Source organism: Oryctolagus cuniculus, chromosome 14 (assembly GCF_051225735.1).
Source record: "Oryctolagus cuniculus isolate XC-2025 breed Fujian yellow rabbit chromosome 14, ASM5122573v1, whole genome shotgun sequence".
Lineage (NCBI taxonomy): Eukaryota > Metazoa > Chordata > Mammalia > Lagomorpha > Leporidae > Oryctolagus > Oryctolagus cuniculus.
In genome coordinates, this window is record NC_142880.1 from 27,332,622 (window position 1) to 27,353,357 (window position 20,736).

The 20,736-nt window shown below is 37.7% G+C and overlaps 1 pseudogene; it reads right to left on the minus strand.

The window, feature by feature from the left end:
- Positions 1-8,721: 8,721 nt before the first annotated feature.
- Positions 8,722-20,736, minus strand: part of LOC127492807 (non-selective voltage-gated ion channel VDAC1-like) — an 84,649-nt pseudogene continuing 72,634 nt past the window's right edge.

Here is a 20,736-nt window from a genome sequence, read left to right on the forward strand (position 1 = left end):
TTAAGCTTTTGAATGTAATGTAAATTAAACATATTTTACCTGAAAAATGAGAGGTAGGAAAGAAGTAAGGAAAGAAGGAAGGAGAGAGGGTGTGGGGGAGTAGGGACGAAGGGAAAATCATTATATTTTTACATTTGTATTTATGAACTATATTGAATTTGTTAAAACTAAGAAACTAAAAATAAAAATAAAAAAAATTAAGAAACTGATCTTGGAATGCATAAGCAGTATGTGTAGCTGACAAATAAATTATATTTAGATGTATAATAAACTCCCATTACAAAATAATATGAAGATATCAAGTAGCCAAATGCAAAATGACTTGTATACATATATTACAAAGAAGAGTCTGCATTTACTGATAAAATCAGAAAAATATTCTCAATGTTGTTTTTTTTGTTTGTTTGTTTGTTTTTTTTTTTTGACAGGCATAGTTAGTGAGAGAAAGAGAGAGAGAGAGACAGAGAGAAAGGTCTTCCTTCCGTTGATTCACCCCCCAAATGGCTGCTACAGCTGCCGTGCTGCACCGATCCGAAGCCAGGAGCCAGGTGCTTCCTCCTGGTCTCCCATGCGGGTGCAAGGCCCAAGCACTTGGGCCATCCTCCACTGCACTCCTGGGCCACAGCAGAGAGCTGGACTGGAAGAGGAGCAACTGGGACAGAATCCGGCACCCTAACCGGGACTAGAACCCAGGGTGCCAGTGACACAGGCAGGGTGCCGGCGCTGCAGGCAGAGGATTAGCCTAGTGAGCCGCGGTGCCGGCCTCCCAATGCTTATTAATATTGGGAAAAGTAAACCCAAGCCAAAATCAGGGCTCACTTCACATTCAGAAAAGGGTGAATATTATGAAAATTGTAGTGCTGTCAAAAAAGACATATATTGGCAAAGAGGTGAGCAAATTGAGATTAATTAATACAGTGGAGGTGATAGTGTAACATTGTACAATCACATTTGAACTCTGTTGTAATTCACTTCAATAAAAACATAACACAACATCTATTAAACATGTTGGTCCATTCTCATTCATTCTTCCAGTTGGAATTAAAATGTATGGACACAAACAGACCTGCACAACCTTCTTCAAAGCAACTTTACTTGTAGTAGTCACACAACCGCAAGCAATCCAAAATGCAGATCAGGAGCAGAACAAATGGAATATATTCATAAAATGCAACTGTCAGAGCAATTAATAGAAACTCAATTACCTATACTCTAAACAACATGAGCAACTCTCAAATAACATCAAGTAAAAGAAGCCAGACCAAAAATTGGATACTCACTGCGATAGAGTTCTGTGAAATTTAAGACCAGGAAAAGTTTATCATGGGAGGAATTCAGACAGTTGTTATATTTTGGTTTGAGGAGAGAAAGGAGTGATTGGAAAAATGAACAAATTAATTTTCTGAAAGGATAGAAAAGTTTACATTTTTATTCAACTCTTGTGTTTATAGGGGAATATATTTGCCAAAACTCATCAACTGGTACATTTTGTACCCGTCCGTTAAACTATTTAAAATATTCTTTAATAAATAATAAGAAAATAGCAGTTAAATTGCAATTCCATATAGAAATAAAATGGAATATTAAAAGGAAATTTTTGAAAATGAAGAATGCTAAAAATTTGTCTCATTTCCTGAGAAACTGAAGAAAATGCATATGTTTGAATGTTATTAGAATAGTAACAGAAATGTAAATGTCCAAAATTTTTCAGAATAAATAGTGAAGAATAGAAGTTGATAAATAATTTTTTAGTTTACCATTTATGGTAGAAATCTGATTAAATGATATGTGCATATAACCTGGAAACAAATCAAAATATATTTTTGTCACATATTAAGGTAATCTACTACAAGAGCGTAAGTTAGTTTAGTGACAACAATTTTTCAACTATTTCATTATAAGTGAGAAGCGCATGCTTATACAGCCTGCAATTCAGCCATGGATCAAACCACCCCAATACAGGCTCTTTCTGCCCTAAAATGACTGCTTAGTCAACAGATGATGAGCATGCGACAGAAGGGGGGTGTCAATAAAGAAATCTCAGAATGGCTCAGGAACGTGAACAAGCCTTATCACATAAATATGGACAGAGGATGTGGAAGTTAAGGAGAGGCAGGCAAAACACAATGGGAAGATGACATTTTCAAAAACGTAGTTATCGCCTCTCATCTAAAAGGGAAGGAGGAAGAGGAAGAAGAGGCTGCCACAGCTGGGACCCGCTCATCCCAAAAGAGGTCCGTATGCTGGAAGCTTGATCCCCAGTATAATGATATTGCAATGGTAGGGCCTTAAAGAAATGATTAGATCATAGGGTGTTCCCCTCAGAAAGGGTAAATGTTTTTCTCAAAGGACTGGCTTAGTCCTTGTGAAAATGTATCATCAAAATGAGCAAGCAGGTTCCTCTCCACTCCCTGCTTCCTTGGTCGCACACAAGCCTCCTCTGTATGTGGTCGCTTCCATTCCCACTTCTCCACCGCATTGTGATATAATCAGGCCGTCTTTGTGAGGTGGCAGCACGGTGCTGTTTAGACTTAGTAGTTAGCAAAATCATGAGATGAATAATCCTCTTTTGTTATTAATTACTTGGCATCAGTTATTTTATTCTAGCAACACAAAATAGCCCAAGACAGGAACTGTTGCCCACTTAACCACATGACTTACTAGAGCTGTCGGCGCTTGTAGACCACAGAAATCTATTTTAAAAGTGCTTCTTTGTCATCAAGCTTTTCAAAATAAATTGAATGTGGATGACTTTAGGTGAGTTTACCACAGGTACCACAAGTCCCAGTTTTTGGTGACAGTGAAATCATGCACTTTGTCTGAAGGTTACCCATAAGCATTGAATTTTCTATTTTGTGATGTTGGATAAATACTAATATCTGAATAAATCAAGTTGGACTTATTGATATTAAATGACAGCATAGCAACTATGAAAGGATAAGAAATATTAATGAAGTTCAGATTTAAAAGGAAAGATTTTTCAAGGTTTATTTTTCCTGCCTGCATAATTAACCCCATTCCATGCACCCCATGTTGTTTGCTGAATTGTCTGACATTCATTTGTCTACACCTCTTTTTATGGGACCCTAATGATAGAAAGCCATTTCCATTCTAGAAGATGGCCGTGGCCCATGTCTAGATAATTGGTGCCATGCAGCCAACTGAGACAGCTTTTAACAGTTGTAATCTGGAAGCTTCATGATGGTACTGGATTGATAGTAGCTGATAAATGAGGGATGCCATTCACCTTGAAAAGACGAGTGAAGGTAGTACTTTGTATGAAGAAAGTTTCAGAATCTGTTACATTTAGAAATGATTTCTGAAAACAAGTCATATATCGTGGTGCTGAGGCTTCGTTCTCTGTGATTTCATTCTCTTACTCCCTGTTTATTTGAATGGCACAGACTCTCTACTGCTTTTTAAAAGTGGCTGTGTCGTAGGCATCTTTTCCCTCTTCAGCTGGCACTTTTTTATTTAAACGGTGAAACTGATCATAGTGCTGATTCCTCTGTAAACTGATGAAATGTCTTTAGGTTAAAATAACCCAGTGAATCAATGCCTATTCAAATCCTATTTATATGCCCAAGAACTTTAATCTTAGCATTCATGTCTAAAACCATTTTTAAGGGCTCCTTAATATTATTTAACTTCCTTTTCATTTAATATGAAAAAGAATATTCATAATTACCATAGCAACCACTGTAGAAGTATATTCGAATTCCAAGACTGCCGCAGAGTTCACAGTTGATATAATCATGCCAAACACTTTGCAACATGACCCTATGCAGTTATTTTAAGGCTTTTGTATCTTGATGAGAAAAGGGAATGTACTAGGAGTGGGATTTGTTTTTAATCAGCACACATGACTATCATTACCATCATCATCAAAGCCAAAAGCTTCCCTAAGCCTTCTATATAAAACTTATTGCTACACTTCATGGAGTATTTGACTCCATATTAAATATGAAATGTTGATTGCATAATGACATAAAATGCTACCAAGACTTATATTACATGGACATATGCATACATGCCTGCATAGTTGAATGGGATATTGCAATATACAAAGGAGAAAAATAATTCTTAATCTATATACCTAACTTGATTCTCAAAATCAAAAAAGGTTAGATCTTCCAGGGAACATAGATAAAATTTTTATTATGAATTCAATGAACAAAGGATAATACATAAAATGTCTAGGTATGAATGTCCATAGTTTCTATATATTTTGTCTTTCACTTCCTTTTTATTGTATACCTATATTCCATTATTTAATTTACCTTTGAAGTGTTACATTTTCCATAAATTCTTCACTTAATAAATTATAAGAAATGTTACATCTACTGGTTTCATCTTGTCATATTGTCTTTCCTCCTTTCTCATCTCTTTCTTTGAAATATTACACCTACACACACATGAGGTATTTAGAAAGTTCATGTAAGATGGGAGGGAGGCTTGGTGGGATTTATCATTATGTTCTTAAAACTATATGTATGGTGACCAACACTGTTAGCATAGCAGGTTAAACCGCCACCTGCAGCTCCAGAATCCCATTTGGGTACCAGTTAGAGTCCCAGCTACTCCATTTGCAGTCCAGCTCCCTACTAATGCACCTGAGAAAACAATGGAGGATGGCTCAAGTCCTTGGCCCTTGTACCCACATGGGAGACAAGGATGAAGCTCCTGGCTTCCTCCTGTCCCAGGCTTTTGCAGCCATTTGGGGAGGGAAACAGCAGATGTGAGACCTCTCTCTCTCTCTCTCTGCCTCTCCCTGACTTTCAAATAAGTAAATATATATTTTAAAAAGCTGTATATATGACATACATGACATCAGTTCTCTTACATAAATAAATAAGTGTATTAAAAATAATTCTAAGTTTTAAAAAAACCACTATGTCCCTTTTTTGAATGACCCTTTGTCATTTCGTGTTTGCTCAATAAGCATTTCTTGAATAACAAAAAGATGGATACTATGAGAAAATTATATACGGATGTCAAAAATTTTTGTAGCAAAATAAAACTTCTTTTAATTTCATTTCCATGAATTTTTAAAGTACCCTTTGCTAGGCATGGAGATATATCAATTAGCAAGGGAAACACAGTCTCTATTTTCATGGAACTTGAAAATCCAGGATATATAAACACTAGGCAATAAAATAACATTGTGATAGGTATAGTTGTCACTATCACCCAAATTTATGTACATTTACTTCTACATAAATTAAAATATTTAGATAATCATTTTTTGTGAGGTGTAAAATGCTTTTTTTTTCTATTAGTATGGATATTTGAACAGTTCAAAAAGAAATGTAATATTACCTAATAAATATAATAAGCAAAAAAATATCTGCATGGAACTTTTTAGCATGCTTTCTTTATATTGAATGGTGAGATTAATGATAAATTAAGCAGTGGGCTTAACCCACTGCTTGCAATGCTGGCATCTCATATGGGAATGTTGATTAGAGTCCCAGCTGCTCCACTTCCAACCCAGCTTCCTGCTAATGTACTTGGGAAAGCAGTAGATGAAGACCCAAATATTTGGCTCTCTGCCACCACTTGAGAGACCTGAATGGAATTCTTCACTGCTGACTTTGGCCTGGTGCAACTTTGGCTGTTGCAGTCATTTGGGGAGCAATCCAGGGGATAGAAAATTTCTCTCTCTCTCACCCTAATCTGTCACTTTGTCTTCCGAATAAACACATCTTAAAATTACATTACAACAAAGAATATTCAAAATAATTTTCAGAGAAAGTTTCTTGATTCTAAAAACTGTAGGAACCATCATATGTAAATTTGGAGTGTGAATCATGATGTCAATGGGAACAATTAGCTCCAGGGATTTCTTTAATTAAAAAAATTGCCATACAACAGTAATTGTGATGATAAAAAAACTATAATGTACTCATTTAAGAAATTTTAAATTCATGAAGGACAAATCCAATGCTCCTGAAATTCCTCATGTTTGAATAGCTGGTATACATTGAATTTTTAATTATTAAATAATTTTCAAAGGTAAAAATACATGAAAAAGCATGCATAAAGACAATACATTGAATCATATCAAGTATGTAATCCATAAAACTATGTGGTTCATTGAAGAGAAAAAAGTCCTTGGAGAATTACTGGCAGGAAAAAAATGGGGAGACTAGAAATAATATATGATAAAGGGACATACTAATGCAGTGCTTATATTTATAGCTTTCTATTTAAAAATAAGAAGATAGTATTATTTCTGAGAAAGTTTGCCTTCCATTTAAATGAAAACAAAAAATAAAACACAACCCTAATTTTAAAAAAAAGAAGAGCTAAACATTGGCACAAAATGCATACACATGGTTGTGTTGATAGGGGCATTTTTCAAATAAAATGTTATTCTGTGATTGAATATTTCCCTTAGGCTGATGGGAAAGAATCTAAAAACAGATACAATCTCCAATGGAAGAATGAAATTGTGCTTTACAACATACATAAATGGAAGGAAAAAGTCTCAGTCTAGTCACCACATTTCCCCTTGTTCTGAAGGGAAAAGCTTTCAACTTTTTCCTATTCGGTGTGATATTGGCTGTTGGTTTCTGACATATTACAACTTTTATTATCTGGCTGTATGTTCTGTACACACCTAATTTTTTAAAAGATTTAATAATTGAGTGTTGAATCATATCACATTTTTCTGCATTCTTTGAGATGATCAGTTGTTTTTTATTCTTTTTTAATGCGATTTATGTTTATTGATTTGTGAATGTTGACTCTGCTACTTGATCATCATGTACATAGTCTTTTCTTGTAATATTAAATTCAGCTTTCTGGTGTTTTGCAAAGAATTTTTGCATCTATGTTCATCAATCATGTTGTTCTGTAGTTTTTGTTGTCGTTGTGTTTGGTTTTGGTATTAGAGTGATGCTCACCTCCTAAAATAGTTTGGCAGAGTTCTGCCCTGTTCAATATTTTGGACTAATTTGTAAAGTATTGGAGGTATTTGTTCTTTAAATGTTTTGTAGAGGGGCCAATTTTGTGACTCAGTGGGGTAGGCTGCTGCCTGCAAACCGGTATACCATATCAGAACTCTGGTTTAAGTTCTGGTTGCTCCGCTTCGTGTCCAGCTCCTTATTAACATACCTGGGAGAGCATTAGACAATGGTCCAAGTGTGTGTACCCCTTCCACCCATATGGGAGACAAGGATGGTATTCCAAGCTCCCAGGTTTGGCCTGGATCAGTTCCTACTGTTATAGCTATTTAGAATGAATCAGTGAATGCAAGATTTCTCCCCACTCCCTTTCTTCAAACAGATAAATAAATAAGTATTAAAATGTTTTGTAGATTTCATTTGTAAAGCCATCAGATCCTGGACTTTCTTTGATGGAAGATTTTAATTACTGCTTTAATATAATTACTTATTGTAAGTATGTTTTTGATTTTCTGTATCTTGTTGATTTATTCTTTATAAGATGTATGTAATCAGAAATTTATTCATGTCTTTAAGGTTTTCCCATTAGTTAGTCTAGTTTAAAATAGGTTCTAAGGATTCTTTGTATTTCTGTGGCATCAGTTATGACATCTCCTTTTTCATCTCTCTTTTTATTTATTTGAGTATTTGCTGCTTTTTTCTTTATCTACGTAAAGTTTTCTTAATTTATTTACCTTTCCTATGATAAATTTTCTTTTTGTGGATTTTTTAGTTTATATTTTATTTATCTTTCTTCTCATCCTTATTATTACTATACATTTCTGTCTTAACACTGTTTTTGCTGTGTCACACAGATTATATCATGTGTTTTCATTTTTCAATTGTCTCAGGGAATCCTTTGATTTTTCTTTCTCTTTTTTACTAATTCTATTTCATCATTTTTGTTTCAATACTTTATTCAAGTTTTAGTTTAATTGATGTTGATTACAGCATTTGAGTGGGAACATCTAATTCCACACAAAATGGAAAATTATAAAATGTACTCATTAAACTTCTAAAAAATAAATTGAGTGATTAGAATACAGCAGAGGTCCAATTTAGATAATGAACATTGTCACTATGCAAATACAATCACACTGACTTTCCCCAACATGCAGCTAAAGCTCCTGGGAGGGATTTCACACTCCGGCTAGAGCTACAGCCACAACACAGGAAGGAAATCAGTGCTGGTTACTGGCATCGTCACACCTACCCTCACTACCTCGAATTGGTGTGGCAGGAATAGTTACTACACTGTGCAAACTATTTTTGCATTAAAGAGGTAATGATGGACTGGGATAGAGAAAGGTCATGAAGATTTGCATTCAAAAATTCCTTTCAGATGAGCTTGAAGACATCATCAAGCAATGAGTCTCTCATTGAGAGGAGCCAAGAAACTAAGGCTCAATTCCCAGGCAGTCACAATTTCATTCATTTATTCAGTGTAAACTTACAAAATGCCTACACATTGGCAGTTTCTACTTGTATCCATTGCTGCTTTAAAAAAAAAAAAAAGAAAGAAACTGGACTTCCCCAGAGGGGTCACTAATCCCCCCCCCCCAAGTCTGAAGCTGCAAGGACCTTTTCTTGGAGTCAAGTTTCTTCTATACCTCTGCGATGTCACACCTTAAAGTTGAGCTATTCCTAACCTAGGAGTCTAACATAATATTGACCACTATTTGCATGCCAGACACACAACATTAAAAGCTACAGTAAACTCTGAAGATAGTTATGGTGCAAAATAGCTTAAAATTAAACGCTGTACAGTGCTCATTTATGCTTGGAATTCCAGTGCCAAATGAAGCTTGTGGCCACCAGTCTTGACACTCTTGACATCCAGCATCAAGTTGATACTAGGATTCAGGGTCTCAGTATAGTCTAATCTTGCAGGCTTGAATGGTTCACTTAACCTAAGAAGGGGACATCAAGTACAAACTAATACTGGGCTGTTACTCTGAAGTGTTACTGCTTCCCGCTGTCCAGGCAAAATTGACAGCAAACTCCAACTTCTTGTTAAGCTGCTACTAAATGGAGCTGCCAAACTCTGTGCTTTCATACACACCAGTTTGAAGATGGGATCCATCAGTCTTGTGGCCCACTGCAAAGTTACTCTGGGTTACGTGGGACTTTGCACTAGGTAATCTAGTGGCCAGCCAGCCAACTTTCATATCCCAGCTAGAGAGCGCCCTGGATGGAAAGCCCGATGATGTGGAAATCCGCAGCATATATCAGGTAGATGTGCTTCCACTTGTACCCTGTCTTGATTGTAGTGGTTTATTTCCCAGTGTCAGGTGAGAAGGATGAGTTGAAGGTCAGCTTCAGTCCAATGGCAACCTTGTCTTCCATGGTGATATCAGTGCCAGTGTGTTTCTGTAAAAATCGGGCCGTATTTCATGGCTCACTTGGCTAATCCTCTACCTACAGCACCAGCACCCCGGGTTCTAGTCCCGGTTGGGGTGCCAAATTCCGTCCCAGTTGCTCCTCTTCCAATCCAGCTCTCTGCTGTGGCCCAGGAGTGCAGTGGAGGATGGCCCAAGTGCTTGGGCCTTGCACCCGCATGGGAGACCAGGAGGAAGCACCTGGCTCCTGGCTTCGAATCAGCACAGTGCTGGCCGTAGCGGCCATTTGGGGGGTGAACCAATGGAAGGAAGACCTTTCTCTCTGTCTCTCTCTCTCTCTCACTGTCTAATTCTGACAGTAAAAAAAAAAAAAAAATCGGGCCATATTTGATCCATCTGTACTTGGTTTCTAGGCTGCCCATCATTTTGGTGGTCTCAGTGTTGACTGAGTCATAGCTTGTGAATGTCAATCCATTCTCAGACTTTGTTTTCAAATAAAATTTGAATAAGCCAAATTTACGGCCCTCAGTGAAGACATCCCTGTCATATCTGCCAAAATCTACATACGTGGGCAGCACCATCAGGGTGGCAGTGGCAGGAACAGTGGAGACACTGTTTTCTGCAGGGTTGAGAAACCTGATTTTTTGTAAAAAAAATTCTTCGATGATTCATTGATTATTTGAGAGCATCTTGTTCACTTTCCACTTTCCATGTGTTTGTAAATTGCCCATTGTTCTTGTTGTTGATTTCTAGTTTTAATCCTTTGTGGTATGAGAAGCCACATGGTATGATATAAATTGTTTAAAAGGTTTTTACTATTATTATTATTATTTATTTGGAAGACAGAGTTACAGAGAGAGTGAGAGAGAGACAGAGAGATCTTTCTTCCACTGGTTCACTCCCCGAATAGCCTCAACAGCCAGGGCTGGGCCAGGTCAAAGCCCGGAGCCTGAAGACTCTTCCAGGTCTCCCACATAGGTTCAGGGGACCAAGCACTTGGGCAACCTTTCATTGTTTTCCCAGGTACATTACCAGGGTGCTGGATTGGAAGTGGAGCAGTCGGTCTTGAACTGGCATCCATATGGAGTGCTGACATTGCAGGCGGAATCTTAAACTACCATGACACAATGAGAGCCTCATGATTTAAATTTTTAAAAATTTACAGAGAATTGATTTGCGGCTTAATAGATGGTCTATCCCCAAAAATATTCTATGTGCTGATGAGATCGATTTGTATTCTGTAGCTCTTGGGTAAAACATTCTGTAAATAAATGTTAGGTTCATTTGCTCTATAGTACAGTTCAATTCCTCTGTATATTTCATGAAATTTTTCCCGATGATCTGTTCATTGATGAGAGTGGAGTGCTGAAGTCCCCCACTATTAAAAAAATTGTATTGGATTCTATTTCTCCATTTTGGTGTAATATTTCCTTTATATATTTGGGGGGTATTTTGTAGGGCATATATATAATATATACAGATATATTTATGACTAATATATTATCTTGTTGAGTTGATATTCTATCAATATACTATATCTGTATTTGTCTCATCTTTATATTATTTTTCATTGTGAATTATCTTATATGAATATAGCTAATCCTGCTTATTTTTGGTTTCTATTCACATAGTATTCTTTTTTCCATCCCTTCACATTGAGTTTATTTATACCTTTACCTGTGAATTGGGTTTATTGTAGGCATAATATAGTTGGGTCTTCCTGTTTTTATGCATTTAACCAACCTTTATTTTTTGATTGGGAAATGTAATTGATTTACATTCAAGGTTAATAAGAACTAACTCCTATTGTTTTGTTGGTTGCTTACTATTTTATAGTCTCTATTTCTTTCTAACTCTTATTGTTTCTAACGCTTATTGTTTGCCTGATAGCTTTCTTTCATGATAAAGTTGGTTTCTCTTTCTATTTTGTGTGTCTGCTCTGTTAGGGATTCTTGCTGTCATGTGTTTTTATGATGGTTATTTGTAATGTGGGACTTCCTTCAAAATTTCTGATAGCGCTGGTCTGGTGATGATGAATTCCACAAGTTTTTGCTTATCTGTGAAACATTTAAATTTTTTCTTCACTTCTAAATGATGATTTTGTTGGATATAATATTCCTGGTTGAAAGTTCCTTTTTTCTTCTTTCAATACCTTGGAGATATCATTCCACTTTCTAGTGGTTTGTAAGGCTTCTGCTGCTATTAAGAAGGTGTTTTTGTTTTTGTTTTTTTGTTTGTTTGTTTGTTTGGTTTTTTTTTTTTTTTTTTTTTTTTTTTTGGCCAGAGTGTCTTGCTTTCCATGCCTGAAATTGTGAGTGAGATCCAGCAGAAAGAATGAGCCATCAAAGAAGGAGGTACCTTTCTTTGAAGGGAGGAGAGAACTTCCACTTTGACTATGACCTTGTCTAAATAAGATCGGAGTTGGTGAACTCAAGAGGCTTCCATAGCCTTGGCAACTCATGACAAGAGCCTTGGGTGATACTGACATCATAAATAAGAGTGTCAATTGTTAAATCAACAACAAGAGTCACTGTGCACTTACTCCCCATGTAGGATCTCTGTCTTTAATGTGTTGTACTATGTGAATTAACGGTATAACTAGTACTCAAACAGTACTTAACACTTTGTGTTTCATTGTAGGTGCAAACTGTTGAAATCTTTCTTTAGTATATACTAAATTGATCTTCTGTATATAAAGATAATTGAAAATGAATCTGGATGTGAATGGGATGGGAGAGGGAGCAGGAGATGGGATGGTTGCAGGTGGAAAGGAGGTTATGTGGGGAAAAAGAGACTGTAATCCAAAAGCTGTACTTTGGAAATTTATATTTATTAAATAAAAATTAAAAAAAGAAGTTTTTACTTATGGTTTAATTGATGTCTTTCTCTGTCTCTAGGATTCTCTTCTTTTTGAGTTTTGACAACTTGACTATAATATGACCTGAATAAAATCTTTTGGTAGAATCTGGTTGGGATCCTTTGAGCTTCCTGTATCTGGAAGTTTGAATACCTTTTAGACTTGGAAAGTTTTCAGCTATTATTATCTTCATTGGGTTCTCAATTCCTATTTCCTTCTCCCTTAGCCATTCTAATAATATGAATATTTGCCTAATGGTGTTTGCATATCCCATAGTCTTTCTTCATTCTTTGTAATCCTTTTCTCATTTTTTTCTGAGCTATTTCAAAAGTGTTAACTTCAAAATAAAAAATTCTTACTTCTGCTTAGCCTATTCTGTTGTTGAAGATCTCAGTTGCAGATTTAATTGCATTGATTTAAGTTTTCAGTTCTAAAATCTACTATGCGTTTTTCATAATGATCTTCATCTCCATTGAATTTTTCAGTCAAAACGTACATTGTCTTCCTCATGCCTTTGAGTCGTCTATCTCTATGCTATTATACCTCAATTAGTTTCCTTAAGGTTGTTTTTAAAGTATTTTCAGACATTTCAAAGATTTCCTTCAAATTGGGATATATTTCTGGATAACTGTTTTTTTTTTTTTTGAGTTGTCATTCTTTCTTGCTTCTTCATGTTTCCTTTGTCCCTACACCAACATCTGCATATGTGATGTAACTCTTCCTTCCTTTTTATGGTATAGGTTTTGTTGGAAAACATATTTGGTGTCAGTTGGGTAGTTGCTTTAGAATTGTTTCTAGGTAAGCCTTGAAGTGTAACCTCTGAGTGATTTCTCCAGCTGTGGTCAGGGTCAGCAGTGTCTTTAAGGGTCATTAGTGTCTAGTCTTCAGCATGTAGTGAGGTAGTACTGTGACTTTGAAATGGAAATGGGCTTCCAGAGATGTGTTTCTTCAGTCCCCAGGGTTGATGCCAATCAGACTGGGGTTTGTGAAGGCTGTATCCATGTTCCTGGTACAGTGGACAGAGAGTAATGTCTACTTTGTCCTGCCAGGCGACTCAATGATTATGGGACTCTGGGCACCAAAAACTTTGGCTCTGGAACCCTGCGATATTGATAGAAACTTCCAGAGATCCTGATGATAGAGGTGGATGCTACTGGGGTTTGTAGCACAAAATGCCCTAGTTGCAGCACTGAAGGATGTGATAGGGTCCTCTACCTGGTTCTACAGAATGAAAAGATATTCTGGACTGTATATTGCCAGGTTTGGGCAAGTATGATCTTCCCTAGGTCCTACAGGGTTGGTTATAGTGACGCCAAAGAATACATTACTAGTTATCACAGTCATGGAGCAGCAGGGATAGTAGGGTTCTTTGTCCAGATCCCACAGGAGAAGCATATATTATGCCAGAGATTTTGCAATGGCACTCATGTGTCTTCAGCATTTGATAGGAGGTAGAGACTCTCTCAGGTCACATAGGACAGGCACAGTGTTCCCGGGACTTACGGAGCCAACAGTCAGAGTTTCATAGCTATAGAATGAAATATACTCCTTTGCCCAGTCTCATATTTCACATGCAGGTTATCCTGGGGATTTTAAACTTGTAGGTATGGGTCTGAAACAGTAGAATGCAGATATGATTTCCCCTGGTGCCGAGTGAGAACTCAGATCACTCTGGGGAGGATAGTGTCGACTTAGAGAGTACTTTATTCATGTCCCACAGGTTGAGCATAGGTTATGCTGGTGATTGTGCAGTAGCCTGTGCAAATCTGGATCAATAGGATGCACAGAAGTTCCCCAGGGGTCACAGGAGAGTATAGGTGTCCCTGGGATTTATAGCACAGTCACAGATCCAGAGTTATAGGATGCAGTGAAGTTCTTACCATGTCCCTAAAGATGAATTTAGGTGGCCCTGTAGAACATAGCCCTATTGCTTATAATCCCAGAGCTGCAGGATTTAAAGGATGCTTTAACAGATCCCACATGGGGATTGTGCACTAACAGATGCATGCTTGGAGAAAAAGAATACACATGGGGACTTCCTCAGGCCTCCACAAGAGATCACAGGTGTCCCCGGAAAGTTTAGCAGCAGCATAACTGTCCACTACCCAAACTGCAAGATTCAGTGGGGTCCTCACTCAGATCTAACACAAGTGCAGATTGTGCTGGGGATTTTTATCTAGTTACCACAAGCAGAGGAACACAGATTAGGGCCCTCCAAGTCACACAGGTGAGTGCTGGTTAGTTCAGGGATTATAGTATCAACAACCACAGTTCCAGAGATACAGCACACAGAATGGAATGTGCCCAATCCCCACAGAGCATGCAAAGGTCATATTGGGATGTATGCCTCGATCCTGGTATACTGTACTAAGAGATGCAGAAGGGAACTTCTTCAGATCTGCCCTTCTGGGCTTGTGTCCTGGCTGTTGCAGGCACTGAATCCCAGAAAGCAGAGGAGAACTTCTCTAGAGCATGTTGAGAGAGCAAACGTGGCTCCCAGGATCATGCCCCCAAAATTCTGCAGCTGCAAAGAATGCAAAGGTGAGTGATCATCCTCTAAAATCCCTTGGCTCTTGCTTTGAGAGCTTCTGGTAGTGACAGGGCTACTTGCTCTCCTCCCGGGACAGAGTGGGATTTAGCATTGACTGTTCCACTGCAGCTCAGGTATGGGGCTTTGGGAATGGAAAGAGAAAATGGGAGCTCTTTTTCTGGACCAAAACAGACTCTGGAGCAAATACAGACTAGATGGATTCAAAGCCAGTGAGGACAATGGCATTCTCCTGCAGCTGTATTTGCTTTATCTCTGCTGAACTTTAGACTCTCTCTCTCTTTTTTAAAGATTTTATTTATTTATTTATTTGAGAGGTGGAGTCACAGACACTGAGAGAGAGAGACAAAGAGAAAGGTCCTCCATCCACCGAATCACTCCCCAAATGGCCACAATAGCTGGAGCTGTGCTGATCCAAAGCCAGGAGCCAGGAACATCTTCCAAGTCTCCCATGTGGATGTAGGAGCCCAAGGACTTGGGCCATCTTCTACTGCTTTCCCAGGCCATAGCAGAGAGACCCATCCTCTCAGCAGAAGAGGAGCAGTTGGGACTAGAATCAGCACCTATATGGGATGCCAGCATCCCAGGCGGAGGATTAACCTACTGCACCACAGAGCCAACCCTGGTGTCTGAATTTCTAGGATCATTGCTCACTCTAGGGGTGAAGAAGTGGGGATGCCTCATTCCAGATGAGAGTAGAAGTCAGTCTCCATTTATGTTGAGAGAAAATAACTTGTCCTTACAGTCTAGCTGGGATGAAAGTCCTGGCTTCCTTCTTGGCCATTTCTGACACCCAATAAGTGGGGTTGGAGTGCATTGTCTAGCCTTTCATGAGTGGAAGCCCAACTGTCCCTCAGCTTGCACTAGCAGAGATGAGTATGGGAACACTATTTTTTTTTTTCCAGCCCTGTGGTATTTTCTAGGGTAAAATAGTTATTGTCTAAGAGGATTCTGTCTTGTCAGACTGCCTTTTGCTAAAAAGCTCAGTATATTGTTGGAATTCCTTTTTGTTTGCACTAGGTGTCTACCTGTTGGTCTTCCTGGTTGTCAACTTCCCCTGGATTGGAATTTATGAGATAAAATGGTGTGTGTGTGGGGTAGGCACAGAGATTTGTCACTGTGCCATTCAAGATGTACTTAGCAGAAGGAATAAGAAAAAGTACATTTTCCCAGCATTGTAAGTCCCAGTCATAGAATTTAAAAATTGATCTTGATTATTCTACTGAAGGAACTGTGCTCAAATTACTGATTACCCATCCTTGAATCATTCTAATTTTACAGACTGATTAATGACCTAGCTGATCATTAGGGAGTCTGTGTTCTTTTAACCTTCTCCATTTCTCCTTTGTGGTCATCGATCTCTAAGTGTTTTTCACTTATTAATGAAACTGTGAATACTCAGCGTCCTACAGCTAGGAGGATATCCCCTATGGTTTCAGCATCTTACTATACCCCCTGACATCACTAAGCTCAATTCTGTAACAGGATATCCTTCAGTCTGATCTACCTAGATGAGTCAACCACAAAATTCTTGGTGATACTAGTCATCTCTGAAAACATAGTTAATGAAAAATTTAAAAAGACGTATCTTCTGAGATAGTCAGGCAACATGCTTTTTTAAAATTTTTTATTAATTAAATTATTTATATAAGGTAAGCATATTTCATCTATTTCATATATACAGGTATAGGAGTATAGTGATACTTCCCACTCTGCCCTCCCTCCTCCTTCTTTTCATATTCTTTCTTTTAATTTTTACAACATACTTTCAGTTTACTTGATAATGATAAGATTAACCCTCCACTAAGTAGTAAAGTATTCAACAAAGAGTAAGAAGAAAAAAACATTGTTTCTATACATTAGAGACAAGGGTTGTAAACAATAATAAATCCTCAAAATGTTGATCATCTTTAAAAATTAACAGAGGGAATAAGAGAGGGAGGAGGAGGAGGTGTGGGAGCATGGGCGGGGGGAGGGTAGGGTGGGAACTATCACTATGCTCCTATATCTGTATATACGAAATATATGGAGTTTGTATATCTTAAATAAAACTTAAAAAATAAAAGTCTAGTCATAAAACTGACATAAAATGAAAGAAAAAATTCTTAAAATGTCAATTTTGCTCCTATACTTTGCATTTTTTTGTACTCTATTCTTTACTACTGATCAGGGAAAACATATGGTATTTGTCCTTTTGAGACTGGTTTATTTCACTGAGAATAACATTTTATTATATATAATTAATAGTATTTAATCATATGCTCATCACTTAGACTTCTGACACCTTCCTCATCGATTTACCATAGACATCCTGGACTTGGTGTTGGACATAATTTTCCATTCCCGTGAACAAATCATAGCAGCATCTTCATATTATCTCCTCACCAGGATCTTAAATCATATTACTAGTAAGAATGCAATAAACGGAAACATTCTACTTAATTTGGTTATGCATGGTTTTATTCCTTGATCCAACATCTTCAAAATTCAGTTTCATACATACATTCCCAGTTTTTGCCTAATACTTCTTCTACATTTTTAGTTCCTGTGGTGATATGGGTAATTAATGCAGTGCTCATACAGAAAGAAAGAAGACTACTAAAATTGATACAACCATAATAAGTGTTCAAAATACCTATTTGAATTTCAATAAAAGCAACTGATATGTATTCACAAATTTCATCTTGAATTTGAACATGTTAATACTTTTTATTAGAGATTATGGGAAAACACTAAAGATGCAATACCAATCCAATGGGGTTTTGTGTGAATATAGTTTGAGATTTATTTTGTTGAGAATAGAAAAAAAAAGTCATTTTTAAGTGTTGAAAAGTCAACTGAATGTTAAAATCTTTTGAATATTTCTGTATAATAGCAGATAGGTTTTATTTTTTTTTGACAGGCAGAGTGAATAGTGAGAGAGAGACAGAGAGAAAGGTTTTCCTTTTGCCATTGGTTCACCCTCCAATGGCCGTCACGGCTGGTGCACTGCGGCCAGCGCACTGCGCCGATCCGAAGCAGGAGCCAGGTGCTTCTCCTGGTCTCCCATGGGGTGCAGGGCCCAAGCACTTGGGCCATCCTCCACTGCACTCCCTGGCCATAGCAGAGAGCTGGCCTGGAAGAGGGGCAACCGGGACAGAATCCGGTGCCCCAACCGGGACTAGAACCCGGTGTGCGGAGGATTAGCCTATTGAGTTGCAGCGCTGGCCGGTTTTATAATGAAATAATAGTTTTTAACTTCCAAAGTGTTCTTAACTTTCAATGACTAAATTACAGCTTGCTTCCCAATTTATCTGTTACTATGAAAACTTTTGTTCTCATATGTATGTCTGGTTTTTGGGTTGTTTATTCTTTCCAGAAGGTTTCAAAGAAAAATAGTAGAGTATAGAGCATTTTTATTCAAATTATTGTGTGACTAATAAAACTCCTATGGTATGGTTAGTGTGAGCTTAAGGTGCATCATTAACTAAAAATATTCCTGAAGATAAATATCTATGACAGGTAGCAAAATCTGGGAAAGTGGTAAAAACAGAAACAGCTACAAAAATTTAACCTGAAAGATATGTCAGTAATAATTTATGAATTTCTATAAGATTCACAAAATAGTTTTCTGAATTAAGACAGTAAATGTTGAAAATCATATATAAGAAATAAAAAAGAAAAAAAGAAAATCATATATAAATATATTTTTCATGAATATACATGAAAAAGAGTGGCAGGCTATGACTTTTGAGGAATTCATAGCTGTTGAATAAAAATAAGTAGAAATAAATAATTGGTCAGGTGCCGCGGCTTACTAGGCTAATCCTCTGCCTTGCGGTGCCAGCACACCGGGTTCTAGTCCCGGTCGGGGCACCAGATTCTGTCCTGGTTGCCCCTCTTCCAGGCCAGCTCTCTGCTGTGGCCAGGGAGTGCAGTGGAGGATGGCCCAAGTGCTTGGGCCCTTCACCCGCATGGGAGACCAGGGGAAGCACCTGGCTCCTGCCTTCGGATCAGCACGGTGCGCTGGCCATTGGAGGGTGAACCCTCATTGGAGGGTGAACCAAAGGCAAAGGAAGACCTTTCTCTCTGTCTCTCTCTCTCACTGTCCACTCTGCCTGTCCAAAAAATAAATAAATAAATAAATAATTACAACTATGCTAATATAATGCCATGTAAGTAATGTGTTAACATGCAACAAGTTTGCCAACAAAGTACGGTGAAGCACACAGAAGGGAGGAGAAAGAGCAAGGAAGTATTAAAATAAGCAGTAGCAAAAGAAGAAATAGAAAATTGAAGGATGAAGATTTATTTCCGATAATGATCTTGGCAACTGTGTTATGTGACCCAGTTAATAACATAGAGATATTATGATGATATGTAGGCCACATGATTGAATTTGGCACATATTCATTCTCTGGACTGAAAGTTAATGAGAGGGTACCAACATTGTGGGACTTCGGCTTAAGCTGCCATCTGATACGTTAGCAGCAGCCTATTTGAATACTGGTTTGAGTCCCAGTTGCTCCACCTGTGATCTAGCTCCGTGCTAATGCACCTGGGAGAGCAGAAGATGAACCAAGTACTTGGACCCCTGACACTCATTTGGGGAAACCAGATGGAGTTTCAGGCTCCTGGCTTCTGCCTGGTCTAGCCCTGACCATTGCAGTCATTTAGGTCTCTCTCTTACTCTTTCAAATAAATATAATAGATAAAAGGAGAATGAAAGTCAATGAGAAATGATAAGACTGGGGAATAAAAGACCTCTGATATTAAATCTTAGGGAGTATGGATGTCACTTGTTCCTGATTGCTCCACCACTTGGCTGAGTGAGAAGAGCCTGGTGAATTTTGAAAAATGAGAATATTCTCACCCACTTCATATCTTCTCAATCAGATCTTCCTGAAGTATCATTGGTGCCACAATCAACCAATTATGACATTACTGGAATTATTGTGAAAGTATGAATGAATTAGGATGTAAAGTGTATTTAGACGAAAAATATCCTGTGATATATGTGTATTGTGAAACAGACCCTGATATGAACTCACTGGAACTCACTAGGCAGGACTTCAGAGTGAGGAAGAGCACTGCAATGGGCAGAGTGCTTGTTCCTCAGTGATACCTGCTTCCTAATCCCTAGAATCAATTAATATGTTGTGTTATATAGCAAAAGAGAATTGCAGATGTTTTAAATGAAAGACCTTCAGATGGGGAGATTCTCTTGGATCAAGCAAGTGGACACAAGGGGGTCCAATGTCATCATTAAGGTCATTAAAAGTGGCAGATTTGGGGCACTGGCTGAGATCAAAGTGATGTGATGTGAGAAGGACTCAGTTCCCCGCTCCCAGCTTCGAAGATGGGGGAAGGAATCATAGTGTGAATGTATGGGAAGGAATTCTCCCTTGAGCCTCCAGAAAGGAAGACATCCTTCCCGACCCTTTTATTCTAACCCAGTGAGATTTAGTTCAGATTTATGACCCCCACAATGATATAGTAATACATTTGTGTTGCTTTAAGCTCCCGAGTTTATCAAAATTTGTGACAGCAACAGTAAAAAATAAGTAGAACCACAGAGTGCTTCATCAGACTGATTTCATTTGAATCATCTGAGCTATTAATTGTATTACTTGTTCTGTCTGAGCTGCACTTTTTGAATCTAATGCACACATTTTACTCAAGGGTACTGGTAATGCTGGGTACAGTGATGGGTCTTTCAATAAATATTATATATTTTGTTACATATTAGCATAAATAGAGGCTAACAGAATTTGGGGATATGCTTCCCAGTAAAGATCCTACAAAATGGGATACTATCAGAGTTTAAGAGTTGAGAAATATGTTGTTTGTGTTTTAGCTTACCCATTTTCATACTGAATCTACGATATTTATAGAACCATTTTCTTTTCTATACTATACAACTTTCAGAAATAATGAAGTTTTCATTATTGTGTGCTGTATTTGTACTTTAATGTGAACAATGAATCTAGAACATAAATGAATAAGGGGTTGGTTGCCTCAGTGTATTTTAAAAACTAATATTTTCCTTGCACTTTCTTCATAAAC